Source organism: Mustela putorius, unplaced genomic scaffold (genome assembly GCF_011764305.1).
Source record: "Mustela putorius furo isolate JIRA1106 unplaced genomic scaffold, ASM1176430v1.1 tig00000421_pilon_pilon_pilon, whole genome shotgun sequence".
In the NCBI taxonomy this organism is placed as follows: Eukaryota; Metazoa; Chordata; class Mammalia; order Carnivora; family Mustelidae; genus Mustela; species Mustela putorius.
Genome location: NW_025421375.1, coordinates 91092 through 113284, shown reverse-complemented (window position 1 = coordinate 113284; position 22193 = coordinate 91092). Strand labels below are relative to the sequence as shown.

Below are 22193 nucleotides of genomic sequence, written 5' to 3'. Positions count from 1 at the left end.
ATATATCATATAATATATTATATATGTGTATATATATTTATATATATACATACATATGTGTGTGTATATGCATATATATAACTTAAGCCTTTCCCAATAACACATATATTGTTGTTTCTATTTAATAAGAATAAGAACTTATTCTATATTCTTATTCTTATTCTATATATATACACATATATGTGTGTATATATATATATATATATCCTTATTCTATATTCTTATTCTTATTCTATTCCACAAAAGAATAGAATGTAGAAGTGCTATGGAAAAGCATCACTGTCTGCCATTTAGCTGAACTTCACCACACATATTTTGTGAGATAATTATAAAAAACATTTTGATGTCATGGCACTTCATCTTTCCTAATCACCTCATTTTACTTGTATAAAAGCAAAAATATATTTAATTTCCCCTTTATTTACAATGAAAAGTGATTAAAGAGTTCAGAGATAAGTTACACATTTTATTTATCCTTAAAATGCCCACTATTTTTTTAATTTTTAATTTTTAATTTTTTTCTAAAGTATTTGCTATCTCCTTGAGGTACTGAGTTAACTTTAAAAGTTCTTTGTCTTTATCTCAATTTAAGTGTGCTTTCATAAAAGGCCTTATCTTTAATCCATTCTGTGGACTAATGTGGGTTCATTAGAAAATTTCTTCCTATGTCATCAAACATTATGGTATTTTTTTTCTGTAAAACTCTGAAAACTTCCCCCATATAACACCAAGAGGTTTTACATCTATTAATCCTCTCCTTGGAGTATGCACAGTTATCATAGCAGCACTGTCCAACATGAAGGTAATCTTATAATTTGCATTTGTGCTCACTCCAAGCTCTTTCATTTTAGCTTCAATCCACTTCATATTTGTTGTGGACCAAATAACAATGTCATAATCCTCATATGCAGATGTTAGGAACTCATGAAGATATGGCCGCATAAATTCTATCCCAGTCTCTGCACAAGACCTACGGTCAAATAATGTATAACCAACATCTAGTACCAAAAGCTTTTTTCCTTCCCTGGGAGGATTCAAAATTTCCACTTTATACTCTTTTATGCCCACTGTTTATAATACAGTAATAATTTTGCTAAGCTTGAATGAACTCTAGCTTATTCTTTCTATTATGTCTAACCCAAAGTGATATTCTCAAAATCTCCAAGTGCTAAAAGAAATGTGTAATTTTTTATCTTCCTTTTAGTTAAAAACAAAAAAAAAAATCTAAGTCTCCAAATTGTTATTTAAAGGACACTATATTGAACCAGCCATCTAATGCTTGACTGTTTCTATATTATCAACTAACAGTTAAAAATGATATGGTTGGACAACTACAAATAAAGGACAAATAAACACAAGATCATATTACTTTGAATTAAAAAATCCTTCGTTATTTATAAATGAGATGGACATATATCAAGAATTTATTTTTTTCTCCATATAACAGTGTTTATCATTTAACCACATTATTTTTCAAGCTTAATTGAAAATCACAATTCTGCCTTATCATGAACGATGTTTCTTGTCATACAGACATGTCCAGTGACTCACAATTTTTACAACTGTATTTTCTAAACTATGACAACTTTATGCCCAAGAATATGACAACTTAGATCTAAAAAAACAAGACTAAACAAAACAAAACACTAAAAAATAAAACATACCAGAAATAGAAAAGAAATAAATATTTGAATAGCTCCATATTACTGAAGTTGTAGGATCTACAATTTTTATTTTTTTTCCCAAGAAAACTCTTGATGCAGATGGCTCAAATGATGAATTTTTCCAGTATGTTAAGGCTATCAGAAAAACTTTACACAAACTTTTTCAGAAATGGAGAAAGATGGATGGCCTGTAGACTCATACGCCTGTTTTTAGGTACATGTTTTTAGGGCAGAAGTTCAGAAGTTAACTTTCATATGTTTAATCACCTATGTTTCATCACAGAATCAATGGATTTATAGACATTATCATATTGTTGGATCCTAATTATGCTATCCAATATACAGTTGACCCTTGAACCACACAGGTTTGAACTATATGGGTCCTCTTAATATATGTATTTTTTACAGTATGGTACTATAATATATTTTCTCTTATGATTTTCTTAACATTCAATGCTCTAACTTATTTACTGTAAGAATACAGTATATAATAAAAAATAATACAGTATATATTACATACAACATATAAAATATGTATTAATCAGCTGTTTATGTTGTCAATAAGGCTTCCAGTCAACAGTAGTCTATTAGTAGTTAGGTTTTGGGGGAATCAAAAGTTATACACAGATTGTCAACTGTACGAGGGTTAGTACCCCAACCCTTGTATTGTTTCAGGGACTACTGTACTTGTTTTCCTTCCCAGTTATCTATCCTTTATGTATTTTGTGAGATGTATGTTTCTTGTCAATGTATTTTATAAATTTGAAAAAGGCAAGACTAAGGGGAGAATTCCCTATAGATTTCAAAAAAAGTTGACCATAAATTTTTATTTTAAAATTAAATTCATACACCTAATTACCAAACCATCCATATAACTATTGTTAATAGGCCCACTTTTCCCCTACTTTCCTCAAAGCTGTGATGAAAGAACACATGTCTGCAGGATTTACATCACCTGCTATATTCCATGTGGTTAGGCTAATGTGATGCCTATTAAGAAAATTCATGCTAAGTTCCAGTGGACACAGTTCCTGTCTTGATCTCAATAATCACTGTCTGCCTTGCTCATGAAGTTAAGTGCCTTGTTCTTTTTACCAACTAACCTAATCTTATCTATTCCTAAATGATGATAATATTAATTTAACCTGATTCTCCATTTAAATACATGATGTATCAATTTGTTAGCATATGATGTCTACCATTTCACAATCTATCAATATGCAATTCTAGTTAGTATGTGTCACACTTCATGATAAATCTAAATCTATGGAATTTTGATCAGAATGGCATTAAAAGTATAGATTGCTCTAGGCAGTAGACATTTTAACAATGTTTATTCTTCCGATCCAAAGCATGGAATGATCTTCCATCGTTTTGTGTCTTCTTCAATTTCTTTCATGAGTGTTCTGTACTTCCTCGAGTACAGATCCTTTACCTCTCTGGTTAGGTTTATTCCCAAGTATCATATGGTTGTTGGTGCTATACTAAATGGATTGATTCTCTAATTTCCCTTTCTGTATTTTCATTGTTAGTGTATAAGATAGCCACTGATTTCTGTACATTGACTGTATCCTGCCACATTACTGAGTTGCTGTATGAGTTCTAGTAGTTTGGGGGTGGAGTCTTTTGAGTTTTCCATATAAAGAATCATGTCATCTGTGAAGAGAGAGAGTTTGACTCCTTCCTTGCCAATTTGGATACCTTTTTCTTCTCTTTGTTGTCTGATTGCTGTTGCTAGGACTTCTAATACTATGTTGAACAAAAGTGGTGAGAGTGGGCATCCTTGTGTTCCTGATCTCAACGGGAAGGCTATGAGCTTTATTTTTCAAAAAGCTGGAGCAAATGATCCAAAAATTTGTATGGAATCAGAAGAGACCCCGAATTGCTAAGGAAATGCCAAAAAACAAAAATAAAACTGACGGCATGACAGCACCTGATTTCAAGCTTTACTACAAAGCTATGACCACTAAGACAGCATGGTACTCCATAACAACAGAAACATAGATCAGTGGAACAGAGTAGAGAGCCCAGATATGGAGCCTCAACTCTATGGTCAAATTATCTTCAACAAAACAGGAAAAAATATACAGTGGAAAAAAGACAGTCTCTTCAATAAATGGTGCTGGGAAAACGGGACAGCTATACATAGAAGAATGAAACTCGACCATTCTCTTACACTGTAAACAAAGACAAACTCAAAATGGATAAAAGACCTCAATGTGAGACAGGAATCTATCAGAATCCTAGAGGAGAACATAGGCAGTAACCTCTTTGATATCAGCAACAGCAACTTCTTTCAAGATATGTCTCCAAAGGGAAAGGAAACAAAACTGAAAATGAACTTTTGGGACTTCATCAAGATCAAAACCTTCTGCACAGCAAAGGAAACAGTCAACAAAACAAGGAGGCAACCCACAGAATGGGAGAAGATATTTTCAAATGACAGTACAGATGAAAAGTTGATATCCAGGATCAATAAAGAACTCCCCAAATTCAACACACACAAAACAGACAATCATATCAAAAAATTGGCAGAGGACATGAACAGACGCTTCTCCAATGAAGACATACAAATGGCTATTAGACACATGAAAAAAATATTCATCATCATTTGGGCCATCAGGGATATTCAAATTAAAACCACATTGAGATACCACCTTCCACCAGTTAGAATGGCCAACATTAGCAATAGAGGAAACAACATGTGATGGAGAGGATGTGGAGAAAGGGGAACCCTCTTACACTGTTGGTGGGAATGCAAGTTGGTGCAGCCACTTTGGAGAACAGTGTGGAGATTCCTTAAGAAATTAAAAATAGAGCTTCCCTATGACCCTGCAATTGCACTACTGGGTATTTACCCCAAAGATACAGATGTAGTTAAAAGAAGGGCCATCTGTACCCCAATGTTTATAGCAGCAATGGCCATGGTTGCCAAACTGTGGAAAGGACAAAGATGCCCTTCAATGGACAAATGGATAAGGAAGATGTGTTCCATATACACTATGGAGTATTATGCCTCCATCAGAAAGGATGAATACCCAACTTTTGTATAAACATGGACAGGACTGGAAGAGATTATGCTGAGTGAAATAATTCAAGCAGAGAGAGTCAATTATCATATGGTTTCACTTATTTGTGGAGCATAACAAATAACATGGAGGACATGGGGAGATGGAGAGGAGAAGGGAGCTGAGGGAAATTGGAAGGGGAGGTAAACCATGAGAGACTATGGACTCTGAAAAACAACCTGAAGGTTTTGAAGGGGCGGGAGGTGGGAGGTTGGGGGAACCAGGTGGTGGGTTTGGGGATGGCACGGATTGCATGGAGCACTGGGTGTGGTGCAAAAACAATGAATACTGTTAAGCTGAAAACAAACAAATAAATAAATAAATAAATAACATATAAACCTGATGCTGAATTTTAATGAAGTTCCTCAGAAATGGTTAAATCTGTTATCTGACAGTGCAATCTATTTTCAACTGTATCTTTTCCCATCTAGTAAATTTTTGTAAAATTTGTATTGTCAGTTTTCATATATAAATAACTTCTGTAGATTATTGTGAGAATTTGATGAAATCAATGTGTTCAATATTTAATGCACAATGTCTCTATTAAGATTCAATAAACAGTTTCTTTACTTTCTGTGGCCCCTATTTTGTTTTTTAAGACAAACATACTTGTATTTCAAAAAGTAAAATCAGTCTAAACTTTATCAACAACCAATACCTGATAAAATATACTTCACAAACAATTTTTACTCCTATTCCTGTTCATTTAATGTACTGAAACTGGTTTCATGTCAGGTCTTGAGAAGATGTCTCAGCGAAATTTGAGTTGACATTTATAAAATCATATCTATGTTGAAATGTTTTTAGGTTGTCATTTACCTACTGTTAGAGGTTTATGAAGTGACAGGTTAGGAGGAAAAAGAGGGGGAAAAAAAAGCAGTGAAGCAGTGTATGAAGCATTCCCAAAGTTGAAAAAAACTTTAGTTAAAGAATAATGCTAATCCTTCAACCTTTTATAATCTATTATAAAACTCTTCAAAGATATTTAATAATTATCAAAGAAAGAAAGAAAGAAAGAAAAGAAAAGAAAAAGGCAGAAATCCATCTAGTCCGTCCATGAATATCGGAAGTTTGAAAGTTCACTTTCCAAGAACAGAAGACATTGGTTAATTAATTAATTAATTAATTTTAAAAAATGATGATTGCAACATGTGGTGTCTAATTTGGATGTGTCTGGAGCCTTAGAAGTTTGACTACTGCACATTCTCCTACAAATGGACCTTAAGAGCATGTTTGAATGTTCTAGTTGGGGAGCACAGCTACTTCTATACCCTTGATCAAAGAGTCCTCCCCTATCAGGGAAGGTCATCCTTTTGGACCAAACATGCAGTTCCAGGAAGGGTGCATATGGAGTGGTTAGGGAGGGAAGGGACATCCCGTAGCCACCCAGATCAGTGGAGTCAATCCTGGTGACCAATGGGGTGACAGATGTTACAGTCAGATTGCCCTTACATCCGACATTAGTTATTTTATTTACACAGAAACTTTCACCTACAGAAGCTTATTAAACCTAGTTAATTAAAGTGTACAATATTTTTTAAACCCTCATTTTCTTTTAGTAGGCATGATTCTTCCATTAAGATAATTTTAGTCCATCCACCATCATTATTTTTAAAAAGCTTACTAAATACAAAGAAATACCTAAATTCATATATTAGGGGATTTATTCAATAAATATTACCTTCTACGAAATTCTCTTTGTGAGAATCATACATTTGAAAGAAACTTGGCTTCTTCATCAATGAACTTCTATTCCAGGACTGGATTTCCACAGACTAGCTATGGAAAAGAGAAAGGCTCATAACTTCTCTGGGTCTCAGCTCAGTGACTTATATTTTTAAGATTTTTTAAAAGTTTTTAAATTAACTATACAATTGACCTTTAATTGACCTTTATTTGTAGAGTTATGTTTATTTTATTCTTATAATTGTGGTACTAAACAACTCCATCACACCAAAAATACTCCCCTATGCTGTTCCTTTAGTGTCCCTCTCCCCCCACCACTAACTTTAACTACTGGCAACTATTCATTTATCCTCCATCCTAATACTTTGATCTTCTTAAGAAATTCCCATCAATGGAATTATGTAATATTTAGCCTTTGAGATTGCTTTTATTATTTTTTTTCATGTCAATATATTTTGGGGATTTATTCAAATTTTTGCAAGGGTCGAAAGTCCATTACATTTTATTGCTACACAGGTTTTTTCTCCCATTTACCTGCAAAAAAACATTTGATTTTTTTCCCCTTCTTGTGGCAGTTGTAAATAGGTCTGCTATAAATATTTTGTACAGGTTTATGTGTGGACATACATTTAAATTCTCTAGGGAAAATATATATGCATGTGGTTACTAAATCATAAGTATATGTTGCAATATCATTTACAATAGCCAAGATATGGAAGCAACGTAAATCTTCATCAATAGATAAATGGGCAAAGATGTACATACACACACACACACACACACACACACACACACACATACACACTGGACTATTACTCAGTCACAACAAGTGATGAGACCTTGCCATTCATGACAACATAGATGGACCTAGAGGGTATTATGCTAAATGAAGTAAGTCAAACAGGGAAAGACAAATACCATAGCATTTCACTCATATGGGAACTCTACAAGAAAAAATGAGGGGCACCTGGATGGTTCAGTCAGTTAAGTGTCTGCCTTCAGCTCAAGTCATGATTCTGGAATCCTAGGGATCAAGCTCCTCATCATGCTCCCTGCTCAGCAGGGAGTCTGTTTCTCCCTCTCCCTCTGCTTCTCCCCCTGCTCATGCTCTCTCTCTCTCTCTCAGTCATTATCCCTCTTAAATAAATAAAATACTAAAATAAATAAATAAAAGAACAAATGGACATAAAAACAAAAATCAGACCCAAACTGGTGGTTGCCAGATGGGAGTAGGGAGTAAAATAAGTAAAACGGGTAAAAAGGATTATGAGGTAGAAACTTCCAGTTATAAGATATGCCACAGAAGTAAAAGTACACACACATATCACCAATAACAAACAATGATATATAACAACTAAAACTCTCATATTTTTGTGGTGGGAATGCAAAATGTTTTGTTCAGCCTACTGACTTAAGGTATTGTAATTTGACTAAATTTCCTTCACAGTAGTTCACAGTTAAGTATTTTAGTTTTCCAAGATGCTTGAAAAATTGTAAAAACAGTAAGAACATCTGTGTCTAGAAAACAATGTATTATAATAGAGTTAAATATACAAGGATGAGTTATAGAGTATACTCATGAGTATATAGAGTATACTCATGAATTTTAACAACCCGCTGTAAGAATCTGTAAGGATCAGGATGTCTGGGTGGCTCAATCAGTAAGCTTCTGCCTTTGGCTTAGGTCATGATCCTGGGGTCCTGGGATCCACATCCACATTGGGCTTCTTTCTCAGCAGGGAGCCTTCTCTCTCTGCATGCTATGCCTGCAGCTCCCCCTGCTTGTACTCTTTCTTTCTGAAAAATAAATAATTAAAAAATCTATAAGTGATCAAAATAGGCATACACATTCAGATGCTATTGGAATTCACATTTTATTATAGATGAAAGGTAATGAAGTTAAGCAAACTACAAAAATATCATGTATTACTAATTCATATTATACTACACATCTTATTAGATATGTTGGATACATTGCACTATCTGCTTGAAATACTGTAACTATCTTTAAGAAAAAGCTGCAGTTGAGAACTACATCAGCTCATGAATTTAACTTTGGTGGTTATAAGTAATACAGGTTAAATGAGAGAATTTATCTTGCTTATGGAATTAGTTCTGGCTCATTACATCATGAGAAGTTTCCTCAGGAACTCTAAATAACAGAGATACAAGATCATCTAAGGGCACAGATGCATAAAATATGTGTTTCTACATGTATCCCAATTAAATTTAAAATCTGTGTTTCAGATATTAAAACAGATAGAAATAACTGGGGGTTTTAGATAATTTTTATACATAATTTTGTTTTACTAGATTTAAAGCTATTCCATATTTTTCCAAAATTTGAGGGAGTATAAACTCAAAGAAGTGCTTATTATTACCAAACCAATGCATAATACATTATCTACAGCAACCCTCCCTCCTTCTCATAACATTTTCCTTCCCTGAGGAACAATCAACCTAATTTTTTTAATTTAATTTTTTATTTTTTATAAACATATATTTTTATCCCCAGGGGTACAGGTCTGTGAATCACAGGTTCACACACTTCACAGCACTCACCAAAGCACATACCCTCCCCAATATCCATAATCCCACCCCCTTCTCCCAAACCCCCTCCCCCCAGCAACCCTCAGTTTGTTTTGTGAGATTAAGAGTCATTTATGGTTTGTCTCCCTCCCAATCCCATCTTGTTTCATTGATTCTTCTCCTACCCACTTAAGCCCCCATGTTGCATCACCACTTCCTCATATCAGGGAGATCATATGATAGTTGTCTTTCTCTGCTTGACTTATTTCGCTAAGCATGATACACTCTAGTTCCATCCATGTTGTCGCAAATGGCAAGATTTCATTTCTTTTGATGGCTGCATAGTATTCCATTGTGTATATATACCACCTCTTCTTGATCCATTCATCTGTTGATGGACATCTACGTTCTTTCCATAGTTTGGCTATTGTGGACATTGCTGCTATAAACATTCGGGTGCACGTGCCCCTTTGGATCACTACGTTTGTATCTTTAGGGTAAATACCCAGTAGTGCTATTGCTGGGTCATAGGGCAGTTCTATTTTCAACATTTTGAGGAACCTCCATGCTGTTTTCCAGAGTGGTTGCACCAGCTTGCATTCTCACCAACAGTGTAGGAGGGTTCCCCTTTCTCCGCATCCTCGCCAGCATCTGTCATTTCCTGACTTGTTTATTTTAGCCATTCTGACTGGTGTGAGGTGATATCTCATTGTGGTTTGTATTTCCCTGATTCTGAGTGATATGGAGCACTTTTTCATGTGTCTGTTGGCCATCTGGATGTCTTCTTTGCAGAAATGTCTGTTCATGTCCTCTGCCCATTTCTTGATTGCAATCAACCTAATTTAAAGACAGAAAAGTTTAGCCAGTTGAACTGGTTAGGTTGACAGTACCTTGAAGTACATACTTCTCCTTTCCATCTCCTCCTCCTCTTTCTTCCTCTTCCTCCTCCTCCTCCTCCTCCTCCATCTCCTCTTCTTCTTCTCATTCTTCTGCTTCTCCTTCTCCTCCTCCTCCTCCTTCTTCTTCTTCCTCCTCTTCTTCTTCTTTTTGTATGTTATTTTGTTTTTGTTTTTATTTTAATTCTAGTGAGCTTACATAGTGTCATATTAGTTTCAGGTGATTCAGCAATTTCATACATCACCTGGTACTTATCATAAATACAATCTTAAATAACCACCACCTACTCAACCCATTCCATCTCTCTTAATTGTTATGTATAATATTTCGCAGTTTTGCCGATGCCATTATGAACTACATCACTACTCTATATATGTGGATTTGGAACAAAGGTTTTTCAAGACAGATTCAGCCCTCACTATAGTTGATATGTATTCTCATAGAAATTTTCCAATAATTGTGGAGAGATATCTATAATGATAACAGTGGCAGCACTTAGTTATTAATACAAATGAGTAGGATTCTCCAAATGTAATTGTACAAAAATAAAATGCATTCAACTTTTTAATATAACCTTCAACAATCAATTTGATCTTTATGGAGCACAACCTATTTCCTGATATGAAATGTTTGTAAAGAATATTAAGAAATCATACATAAATGTACTTTCACTGTTTGCTTAATAATACTGAAATTGTCATCAGTGAGATAGTTACAGAACTCTATGAAATGCTTATTTAAAAACCACTAAGTTTTTTTTGTCTCCATCCATTCCCAGTGAATTTTGGAATTTTTGAAAAGAGAAGATTCCTAAAATAAGTTAGTAATCATAACAAGTAAATTTCAGGCTTGGAGTATTGCCATGAATAAACATCAATCCAAGCTTAGGTAATTTGTTAAGACTTGATCTGTGACCTAAAATGTGATGTAGCCTGGAGAGTGTTCTATGTGATTGTGAAGAATTATTCTGTTGTCAAATAGAAAGTTCTTTATAGGTATGTTAGGTCCATTTGGTCTATAGTGTTGTTCAAGTCTGCTGTCTATAGATTTTCTGTCTGTAATGTTCTATCCCTTATTGAAAGTATGATATTTAGTCTCCTATTTTTATTGTATTGCTGCCTATTCTTTCTAGATTTAAAATTTCCTTTATATATTTAGGTGATCTGATGTTGGATGCATATATATTTAATAATTGATAAATAAAGTTTTGCTTATTTCCTTAGAATTTTCATAAAATCAATAAAGATGTATTTTTCTACCTAAAGATATATTTTTCTTCTTTATTTGCATGTAGATGATCTTTAAGTCTAAAAATAGGTAAATATTAGCAAAATATATATCTTTCAACATAACCCAAAAGTAAAATGGTTGTGTGTTGTCTTTCATGGATCCTTTTATAAAAAAAATGTTATACATTCACAGTATAGGGCTAAAAGAAAATGACATTTTACTTTATTTCTACACAGAGTGAAGTCTACTGAAAATGAAATCAAATTCATGCCTACTTATCCATTTTTCTTATTAAGCTATTATCAATGCTTGCATTATTCTGTTTGCAATACTTTTAATGATGTGTTAATAAATAAGAAACAATATCAACAACAACAAAAATTTGATAAAAAAAAAAAGTAATTAAGAGGCAGAAGAGAAGAAATTCTGAAGACAAACAGAAAACATTTTTTTTTCTAGGATTGAGATACATGACAATTTATTCCATAGGTTGGTAGATGCTGACTGTGAAATTGCAGTAGTAAAGGTTATAGAGGAATCAACAATATTGTTTTTGGGTCATTAGGTCATGATAAATTCCTTCTGGAAACACAAATAACAAAGATACAAGATCATCTGAGGATACAGATGTGGGGTGTCTGGGTGGCTTAGTCATTAAGCGTCTGCCTTTGGCTCAGGTCATTGACCCAGGGTCCTGGGATTGAGCCTGCCTCAGGGTCCCTGCGTGGCAGGAAGTTTGCTTCTTCCTCTCCCACTCCCCCTGCCTGTGTTCCCTCTCTAGCTGTGTCTCTGCCAAATAAATGAATAAAATCTTAAAAAAAAAAAAGCACAGGGATGCCTGGATGGCTCAGTTGGTTAAGCGGCTGCCTTCAGCTCAGGTCATGATCCCAGCATCCTGTGATCGAGTCCCACATCAGGCTCCTTGCTTGGCAGGGAGCCTGCTTCTCCTTCTGCCTCTGCCTGCCACTCTGTCTGCCTATGCTTGCTCTCTCACTCTCTCTCTCTCTAAGAAATAAATAAATAAAATCTTTAAAAAATTAAAAAAATATATAAAAACACAGATGCATAAAGTATTTATTTACATATATATCCCAATTAATTTAAAAATACATTCTTATATATTCTTGAGACATGAAATATATAGATAACATGGTGTTTACATATACTAAGTAAAACTAGAAAATGTTTTAAATTACTTCACACTTTCCTTAGTTTTGAAAAATTATAAATTGAACAACAATAACATGAATACTCATGAAACCTCCAGGGGCTTTTGTAATTCAATAGGTTAGGCTAAACTATTAAATAAATTCAAAAAGAAGCAAAAGATTCTGGTAAATTATGAGGAGAGGAAAGCTTTTTAAATTTATTTTACATGTCACTGCTCCTACTGGTTTTAGGTTCTTGAATTGTCTACTTTAAAAAATAAACCTTGCTATTTTCTTTTTCTGTAAAGTACTTAGATATAGCAAAAAGAAAATTTAGAAGGGAGTATGAAGCAATCTACATCTTAGACCATTAGCAACCTTAGCACTGACTTCTTTCAGTGATACCAACTCAGGCTACAGAACTGTAACATGAGAGAGATTTATATGTGAGACATTATAGTTTGTTTTTAGATATAAACAATTCCTATAGTAATGACATAAAAATGGATAACTCTTTATTGTAATTTACTCCAGCACAATATTGTGACACTTCCTTCCAGACTGGGTGTAAATAACTGTTTTAAATTCCAAAGGATGGGTGCCTGGGAGGCTCAGATGGTTGAGCGTCTGGCTTTGGCTCAGGTCATGATCCAGGGTCCTGGGGTCAAGTCCCACATCAGGCTCCCTGCTCAGGGCCTGCTTCTTCCTCTCCTTCTGCCACTCCCTCTGCTTGTGCTCTTTTATTCTCTCTGTAAATAAATAAAATCTTAAAAAAAAATAAAATAAAAAAAATTCCAAAGACTCCAAATGACAGTTCTTCTCTAAATCCTCCATGTTTTCCTAAAGTAAATAAAAACCATGCTTACTTCTTGCATCTTAGATAATTATTTCACACATATAATACACTGGTCATAAACCTGACAAGCAGAGCAAATTCTTAAGCTATTAAATGAAAACATTCTTTATGTTTTGGTTACCATAACAGTCCTAGATAAATATTTCTTCCAGTTCTTCCTTCTTCTTTTGTCCTTTAACTAAAATACAGGATAATTCTTCATTCTAGTAGTATTTCCACTAAATCATACTATGAAATACAAAGGCAGCAAGAAACTTATAAATATCAATTCATAATTTTTGTATTTTCTTTGTTATTTACCACTCTCTATGGATACTATACTTCATTTATTAAAGACATCTATCTTTTAATAACACATTAACACATTTAAAGTTTGTAATGAGAGGTTTGGTTTAATCCATAAATATACTCTCAGGAAACCTTGTTAATTAGAACATTGGGAAATGGTATTTCCCTAAGACTACTGAGAATGTGATTTTAAATGGAGGGTGACAAATATCCAAATACGTGGTACTGAAAGCTCTCAATAATAAAAATTAATCTTTTAAAGATTAATATGTCAATAGAAGAAAGGTGTTATTTAAATCAAAGCTCTTTAACTAGAAAGCAAAGTTTCAGGCAACAAGTTTAAGGTTGAATTCCTAGAGTAACATTTGTGGTTTTTTTTTTTTTTTTAATTTGTTTGTTTGGTTTGGTTTGTTTTTTTAGTTTAGTTTAGCTTTGTTTTTGTCTAATTCTGTCACTGCATTCAACTGTATGGGCTTTAAATTGACTTTTAGAGTTTCATTGCATGATAAAATTTTTTCAAAAATTTCAAGAAAACTCTACTGAAATTTTCATATTCAGTGTAGAATTGGATTTGGTAGCAGATGTGAAAGTGTGATCTGAGGTTGGAACAATACTGAATTAAATATGTTGTCTAGAAAGGTGGGAATAAATACTGTTTGTCTTCAAAGTAATTGACTGGTTTCTAAGCTTTCCAGGTAGAGCAAATTGGTATGTGGGGATATTAGACTATTATTATTATTATTATTATTATTATGTTAGGACAGGGAAAAATCTGGAGAGAGGGTGGGAGGGAGAGAGGGAAGGAAGGAAGGAAGGAAAGAAGGAATGAAGGAAGGAAGGAAGATGAATAAATGTTGGGAAAATCACTAAAGGTATTCTAATAATCTATTCCTTAGTAACTTCAGCAACAAAAGGTTTAAGCATAACACTAAAATCAGTACTAGTAGAACCTAGATCATTTAAAAGTGGAGTAAATCCACAATGTTTTACTATTTCCATCATTAATTCAAAATTAGCACTAATTTATTTATGGTTTATTTACAGCTTGCTGAGTCCACAAAATGAATGGGCTTGAAACAACCAGATGTGCTATTCTCTAGAATAATCTCAAAGAAGAAAATTCAAAATACATCCACATTTTTAAAAACATTTTATTTACTTATTTGAGAGAGAGAGTGAAAGCATGAGCAGAGGGGAGGTACAGTCCCGGAGAGAGGAAGTATACTCCCTGCTCTGCAGGGAGCCCAATGCAGGACTTAATCCCAAGGACATGAGATCCTGTCTTGAACTGAAGCAAATGCTTAACCAACTGAGCCAACCAAGCACACTGTTTAAAATTTCTTATTTCAGACTCTTAGCTATTATGAGAAGTTTAAACATGATTTAAAAATCTGATAACTTTATTGTTTTTATTTAACTCTATACACACTGAGAATTTTAAGGATAACCCCTAACAACCATTTCTTTTTCTATAAGGATCAGCAATTTAACCTCAATGAGAATAATATATTAATACTAATTGTCTTTGCTAAGCAATGTTATAATGGAAATTTTTTTTTTAATTTACAGCTATTATGTAGGTCATGCAACAAGAAGATAGTATTTGTCTATGAAAACAAAATTTAGCTTAATATTAGCAAACCAAATCCAAAAAAGTAAACTAAGAATTATTTGTCCAAGTCAGATTTATCCAAAGAATGTGCAAGGATAGTTCAACTTGCCATGTCCTGATCTTAGGAGAAAAACTCTCAGTTTTCCCCATTGAGAATATTCGCTGTGGGTTTTTCCTAAATGGCTTTGAAAATATTGAGGTATGTACCCTCTATCCTTACATGTTGAAGAGTTTTGATTAAGAAAGGATGCTGTACTTTGTCAAATGCTTTGTCAGGATCTATTGAGAGTATCATATGGTTCTTGTTCTTTCTTTTATTAATGTATGCATCACACTGATTGATTAGTGGATGTTGAACCAACCTTGTAGTCCAGGAATAAATCCCACTTGTTCATGGTGAATACTCCTTTTAATGTACTGTTGGATCCTGTTGGCTAGTATTTTGGTGAGAATTTTCACATCTGTGTTCATCGTGGATATTGGTCTATAATTAACCTTTTTGGCAGGATCTTTGTCTGGTTTTGGTATCACAATAATGCTGGCCTCATAAAATGAGTTTGGAAGTCTTTCTTTCATTTCTATTTTTTGGAACAGTTTCAGGAGAATAGGTATTAATTCTTCTTTAAATGTTTAGTAGATTTCCCCTGAGAAGCCATCTGTCCCTGGGCTCTTGTTTGTTGGGAGATTTTTGACAACTGCCTCCATCTCCTCACAGGTTATGGGCCTGTTCTGGTTTTCTATTTCTTCCTGGTTCAGTTGTAGTAGTTTATGTGTCTCTAGGCATGCATCCATTTCTTCCTGATTGTCAAATTTGCTGGCATATAGTTGCTCATAATATGTTATAATTGATTGTATTTCTTTGGTGTTGCTTGTGATCTCTCCTCTTTCCTTCATGATTTTCTTTATTTGGGTCCTTTCTCTTTTCTTTTGGTAACTGTGGGCAGGAGGTTATCAATCTTTCAAAGAACCAGCTGCTAGTTTCATTGATTTGTTCTACTGTTCTTTTGGTTTCTATTTCATTCATTTCTGGTCTGATCTTTATTATTTCTCTTCTCCTCCTAGGATTAGTGCTTCTTTGCTGTTCTTTCTCCAGCTCTGTTAGGTATAATGTTAAGTTGTATACTTGAGACCTTTGTTGTTTCTTGAGAAAGGCTTATATTGCTATATACTTTCTTCTCAGGACTGCCTTTGCTGTGTCCCCCAGATTTTGAATAGTTGTGTTTTCATTTTCATTTGTTTCCATTAATTTTGTTCAATTCTTCTTTAATTTCCTGGTTGATCCACTCATTCTTTAGTAGGATGCTCTTTAGCCATGTACTTGAGTTCTTTCCAACTTTGCTATTGTGGTTTCAAAGCATTGTGGTCTAAAAATATGCAGGAAATGATCCCCATCTTTTGGTACCAGTTGAGACCTGATTTGTGACAGCAGATGTGCTCTATTTTGGGACTGTTCCATGTGCACTAGAAATGACTGTGTATTCTGTTGCTTTGTAATGGAATGTTCTGAGTATATCTGTGATGCCCATCTGGTCCAGTGGGTCACATAAAGACTTTATTTTCTTGTTGATCATTTGCTTGGATGATCTGTCCATTTCAGTGAGGAGGATGTTAAAGTCCCATATTATTATTGCATTATTGTCAATGTGTTTCTTTGATTTTGTTATTTATTGATTTATATAATTGGCTCATCCCATGTTAGGGGCATAGATATATAAAATTTTTAGATCTTCTTGTTGGAAGTATACTACAGTGTCCTTCCTCATTTCTTATTATAGTCTTTGGCTTAAAATCTAATTTATTTGATATAAGGATTGCCACCCCAGCTTTCTTTTGAAGTCCATTAACATGGTAAATTGTTTTCCACACCTCACTTTAAATTTGGAGGTGTCTTTGGGTCTAAAATGAATAACCTGTAGGCAGCATATTGATGGATTTTGGTTTTGTTGTTATTGTTTGTTTTGTTTTGTTTTTCCATTCTTATATCCTGTGTCTTTTGATTGGGGATATTTAGTCCATTTGCATTGAGGGTAACTATTGAAAGATATGAATTTAGTATAATTATATTACCTGCAAGGTGACTGTTACTGTATTTTGTCTCTTTTCCTTTCTGGTCTACTACTTTTAGGCCCTCTCTTTGCTAAGAGGATCCCTTTCAATATTTCTTATAGGGCTGGTTTGGTGTTTGCAAACTCTTTTAATTTTTGTTTGTCCTGGAAGTTTTTATCTCTCCTCTATTTTCAATGACAGCCTAGCTGGATATAGTATTCTTGGTGCATATTTTTCTCATTTAGAGCTCTGAATATATCATGCAAGTATTTTTTGGCCTGCTAGATCTCTGTGGAAAAGTCTTCTGCAAATCTAATATTTCTTCCATTTTATGTTACAGACTTGTTCCAGGCTGTTTTCAGGATTTTCTCTTTGTCGCTAAGACTTGTAAGTTTTACTATTAGATGATGGGGTGTGGACATATTTTTATTGATTTTGAGGGGACTTCTCTGTGCCTCCTGTGTTTTGATGCTTGTTCCCTTTGCCATATTAGGGAAATTCTCTATTATAATTTGTTCCAGTATACTTCTTCTCCTCTCTCTCTCTTTCTTCTTCTGTGATCCCATTTATTCTAATATCATTTCATCTTATGGTATCACTTATCTCTCAAATTTTGCCCTTGTGGTCCAGGAGTTGTTTGTTTCTCTTTTGTTCAGCTTCTTTATTCTCCATCATTTGATCTATATCACTAATTCTATCTTCTGCCTCATTTATCCTAGTAAGAAGAGCCTCCATTTTTTATTGTACATCATTAATAACTTTTTAAATTTCAATTTGGTTAGATTTTGGTTCTTTTATTTCTCCAAAAAGGGCTTCTTTTCTCCATAAAGGGATTCTCTAATATCTTCCATGCCTTTTTTGAGCCAGCCTAGCTAGTAACCTTGAAATTGTTATTCTGAACTCTAATTCTGACATATTACCCATGTCTGTATTTATTGGGTCCCTAGCCTTCAGTACTGCCTCTTGTTCTTTTCTTTGTGGTGCATTTTTCCACCTTGTCATTTAAGTTAAGAATATATGAACGAGAGAATAAAATAATAAAAGAGGTTCAAAGACCCCAGAAAAATATGTGCTAACCAAATCAGAAGAGACCTAAAACTGGCGGGAGAATAAAGGAGGGTATCTATTTATCTGTCTACCTATCTATCTATCTATCTGACTGGTGAATAGAAGAGAGCCACCTACTTGATTTTGGGTGTATTCTGATCTCTTAGAAGAAACTACCTCCTAAAATTTTAAGGAAGGAAATACACACACACACACACACACACACAAATAAACATAAATAGGATGAAGGGATGGAACATGACTGTAAAGATGAAAATTTAAAAAAAAGATTCTAAAGAAGGAATTGGTAAGATAAGTTCATTGGGGAAAAGTTCATTGGAGAGAATGTGATCAGGCTAGAGCCTAGAACAATGCTAGATTTAGGGTGTATTTTTATCTATTAGAAGAAACTGTATCCCAAAATTTTAAAGAAAAAAAAGCTATATGTATACAAAAATGGTCTTGGCTGGATGTTCTTGCTGATCTTCTGGGGGAAGGGCCTGTTGCTGTGACTTTGAAGAGTCTTTGCTTGAGGCAGAATTGCACCACACTTACCAGCAGCCAGGCTAAGTAATCTGCTTGGTTTGCCTGGGAGATTTTTTTCTCTGAATTCCCTCTGTGCAGCTTTGGAGGACAGGAGCAAAAATGGTGGGCCTTCCAATCTCCAGCCCAGAGGAGCTGAGAGCTTGGGGCCCCAACCCTCAGTGCACCCTCATAGAGAAGCAATCAATCCCTCCTGTCTCCCTGGTCTCCAGCCACACTCTGAGCTCACTTAGCTTCTGCCAAGCATTTCTATATCTGGTTCATAGCCCCATCTGCCAACTCAGCAGATTCCTACAGCATGCCCCACACTTCTCCTCCCAGGGGAGGATCCTCTCTCTGGATCTGCCACTTGTGGGCTCCATGCTCAAAGAGCAGTGGCCCAATTGTGCCTTAGATCATGGTTTGAGGTAACCTTGAGCTGAGAGCTTATTCCTTGGCTCTGTCTCTGTAACCAGCTTTCCAGCTCCAATACCTGACAGCTCTGCTACACTCAGACAACCCAAGTCTTCCTATAACCCCATGGATCCTGAGACCACATTGTCCCTGTGAGGGCTCCACCGCCACCGAGCCTCTGGAGCAATGTCCCTCAGTGGAGCAGACTTCTAAAAGCTCTGAAATTGTGCTCTGCTGTTCCATTGTTTGTGGGAGCTGGCACATCACTTTCTGGAAGGTAGGATGTGTGGAAAAGTAAATCTTCCTGTGACTTCAGATTCACTTCTCCACACATCCTATCTTCCAGGAAGTGGTCAATTTTCTGTACCTAGAATCACTACTCTTTTTCTCTTTTATCTCCTATTGAGTTTGTAGGTGTTTGGAGTGATTTAATAACTATCAGAGTGTCTTTACCTAGTAGTATTTGCTAAATAATAACAAAAGCTAAATATATAAGCATTTATTATGAATAAAATTTAAATAATATATATTTTTCATGTATGCCTCGTATTAGTTAAAAGGTGTCACCTTGGAATAATATCTCTGCATATATAGATTTATATTTTCCTTTTTCTTAGATATATGCTTTATAAATCACCTCTGTAATCATTTGATTACATTAAATTCTCAGGGAGTTTATTTTTGTTTCCATCTTTTCTTCAAAAAGGAATGTAATCAACATAGTTGCATCAAATGTCAAGATATAAAGTCTATTTACACATACTTGTAAAAACATAGTGTCATGTTATAAAACATGTTATAAAATTATATTAAATTAAATGCATGAGGGCTCCTGGGTCTTTCAGCCAGTTGAGTGACTGACTCTTAATTTTGGCTCAGGTTGTGATCTTAGGGTCCTGGGATCCAGCCCCAGTATGGGGCTCTGGACTCAGCGGGGATTCTGCTTCTCTCCCTCTGTTCCTCTCTCACCACTTGCTCTATCTAAAATAAATAAGTTTTTAAAAATTAAAATTTAAATGCATGTAAACACACAAATGAGTATAGGTGATACTAGTAAAATCTGAGTAAAATGAGTGCGTTGTGTCAATGTCAGTTTCTAAATCTTGATATTGTTCATAGTTACAGGACCTTAACACTGAGAAAAACCGGGTGGAAGGTATAGCAAATCTCTCTGAATTACGCCATATAGCTGTGTGTGAATTGACAATTATCTAAAAATAAAAAAAAAGTTATCATCTATATGATATTATATATTAAAATTAAGAGTTAAGAAATTCTACATGTGAGATAGTATATGTAATAAAGACAGATAGATAACATACATTATAAAAACTTTTTACATTGTCCACCAAGCATTAACCCCATTCATCTGGTAAGGATATCCCTTCCTTAATTTTAAAACTAGCTATATTAGGTTGTGAAATAAGAATGAATTTATGTGCTTTAAACAAGAATTCTTCACCTGTATTTTTACTTCAATCTGAAGAAGCATGGGTGGTGATTCTAGTTCATTCAGAACTCCCAAAGACCTGAACCTAACTTTTCTAAAGACCTTAGAACAGGATTCCAAATGAGCTTTTCAGGCTTGAAATCATATATAATTTAAAAACTATTTGAAGCAACAATAGAATCTTTTTTGCATTGATATTCATCCTCTTTTTCTGTTTTTCTCACATTCATTGAAAGTTTCTGCACTAATTCTCTATGTGTAGGATCTTTTAAACTTACTCATGCTCTTTCAAATAAAACCTTATCTCTCCTGAAGTAAATATAACATTTTTAAAAAAAATTTTGTTTCTGAAATTCTGAGTCTCATATTGTTAAAAGCCCACACACATAATTCAAAAGAGTTAAACAGTAATATCATTAAGAAAATGAAAGTCTAATTTTAAGAAGTAAAGTCTCTAAATTTAAGTTGAATTAATTGTAAACTTCTTAGATTTCCCTTTCCCTCTCCTTTGTAAATGTATATGCCTTGATTTGTTGACTCCTTGAGACTTAGACTGAGGTCCTTTCTTTCTACTCCTTCCTGGGGTAGTTTTAAATAGGTCAGGGCATCACTGATAAACGTACAGAGATAACTCACACTGGTTTCCAACATAAATCCACCTCTTGATATTCCAAATCCATATAGCCACTTGTCTTATCCAACTTGGCTTCATTGTTGTAATGGACACTGTAAGGCCCAGATGGATAGCTCCTTAGGAATAAGAGACTTATACACTCCCAGAAATCCTACCAGCAACCAACTCTTAGCTGTTAGTCTTTTAAAACTATATTCAGCAGAAGAGAGTCATCACTCTCAAGATCTTTCCCTCTATCTAGAGTAGCTCACATAAAATCTCATCTGTATAGAGGACATAATGTCCACCACTCTCCCTATGTGAGGATCACTATGTTTAGACAATCAGAGTGGTTAGCTGAATTGTTCTGCTGAGACTATATTATAAAGGAACTTATTTCTCTGCCCAATTCTTTTTTTTTTGTTTTTTCTTTACCTTCCATAGGTGGTTCTCTATCTAGAACTTTCTTCTCACAGAACACAATCTGTGGCAATCCATACTAATTGTGGTTCTATAAAATGGATAGAAATATACAGCTAGATCCTACCTCACCCAGTGAAGACACCTTCACCTACTCCAGCAACCTCATATAGTCTCTAGCACAAAGGACAATGTTAAAACTTTCCCTAGTGATGAACTGGAATGATATTTTGATGCAGGAGAAGCCACTAACTGCTGTGATGTATCAAATGGTTAAAAATGTCTAGGAAATAATACTTAAAATAGAAAAATTTGGTGTTTGTTCTTAATATTGACTGCTATTCAAGGCCTTAGAAAAAAGATAATGAAAGGGTAAGCATGATTAATCTGCAATAAAAAGCTAAGAGTAAGCCAGAAGGCCTCCTCCATAGGTTGCAAAGAGACTATCATTTTTTGCAGCCTGAGGGTTAAAAAGGTAAAAGCAAGGTTTGAGGCTTATCATAATCGAAAATCTAGAGAAATTCAAAGGGTGTTAAACTTCCAATACTGCCCTGCTGTCCTGTCATTAAGGTGCTAGAACAGAAGAAAACGTGACCCTGACGTGTGGATAAGAGTATCTAGATTGAAAACACCCGAAAATCTTGAATTCCCAAATTGTCCTGAACCTAATAACCCTGAGGAAGATGTTCACTCCTCCCTAGTA

The 22193-nt window shown here is 34.5% G+C and overlaps 1 pseudogene; it reads right to left on the bottom strand.

The window, feature by feature from the left end:
* Positions 1 to 510: 510 nt before the first annotated feature.
* Positions 511 to 22193, bottom strand: part of LOC101678413 — a 107671-nt pseudogene continuing 85988 nt past the window's right edge.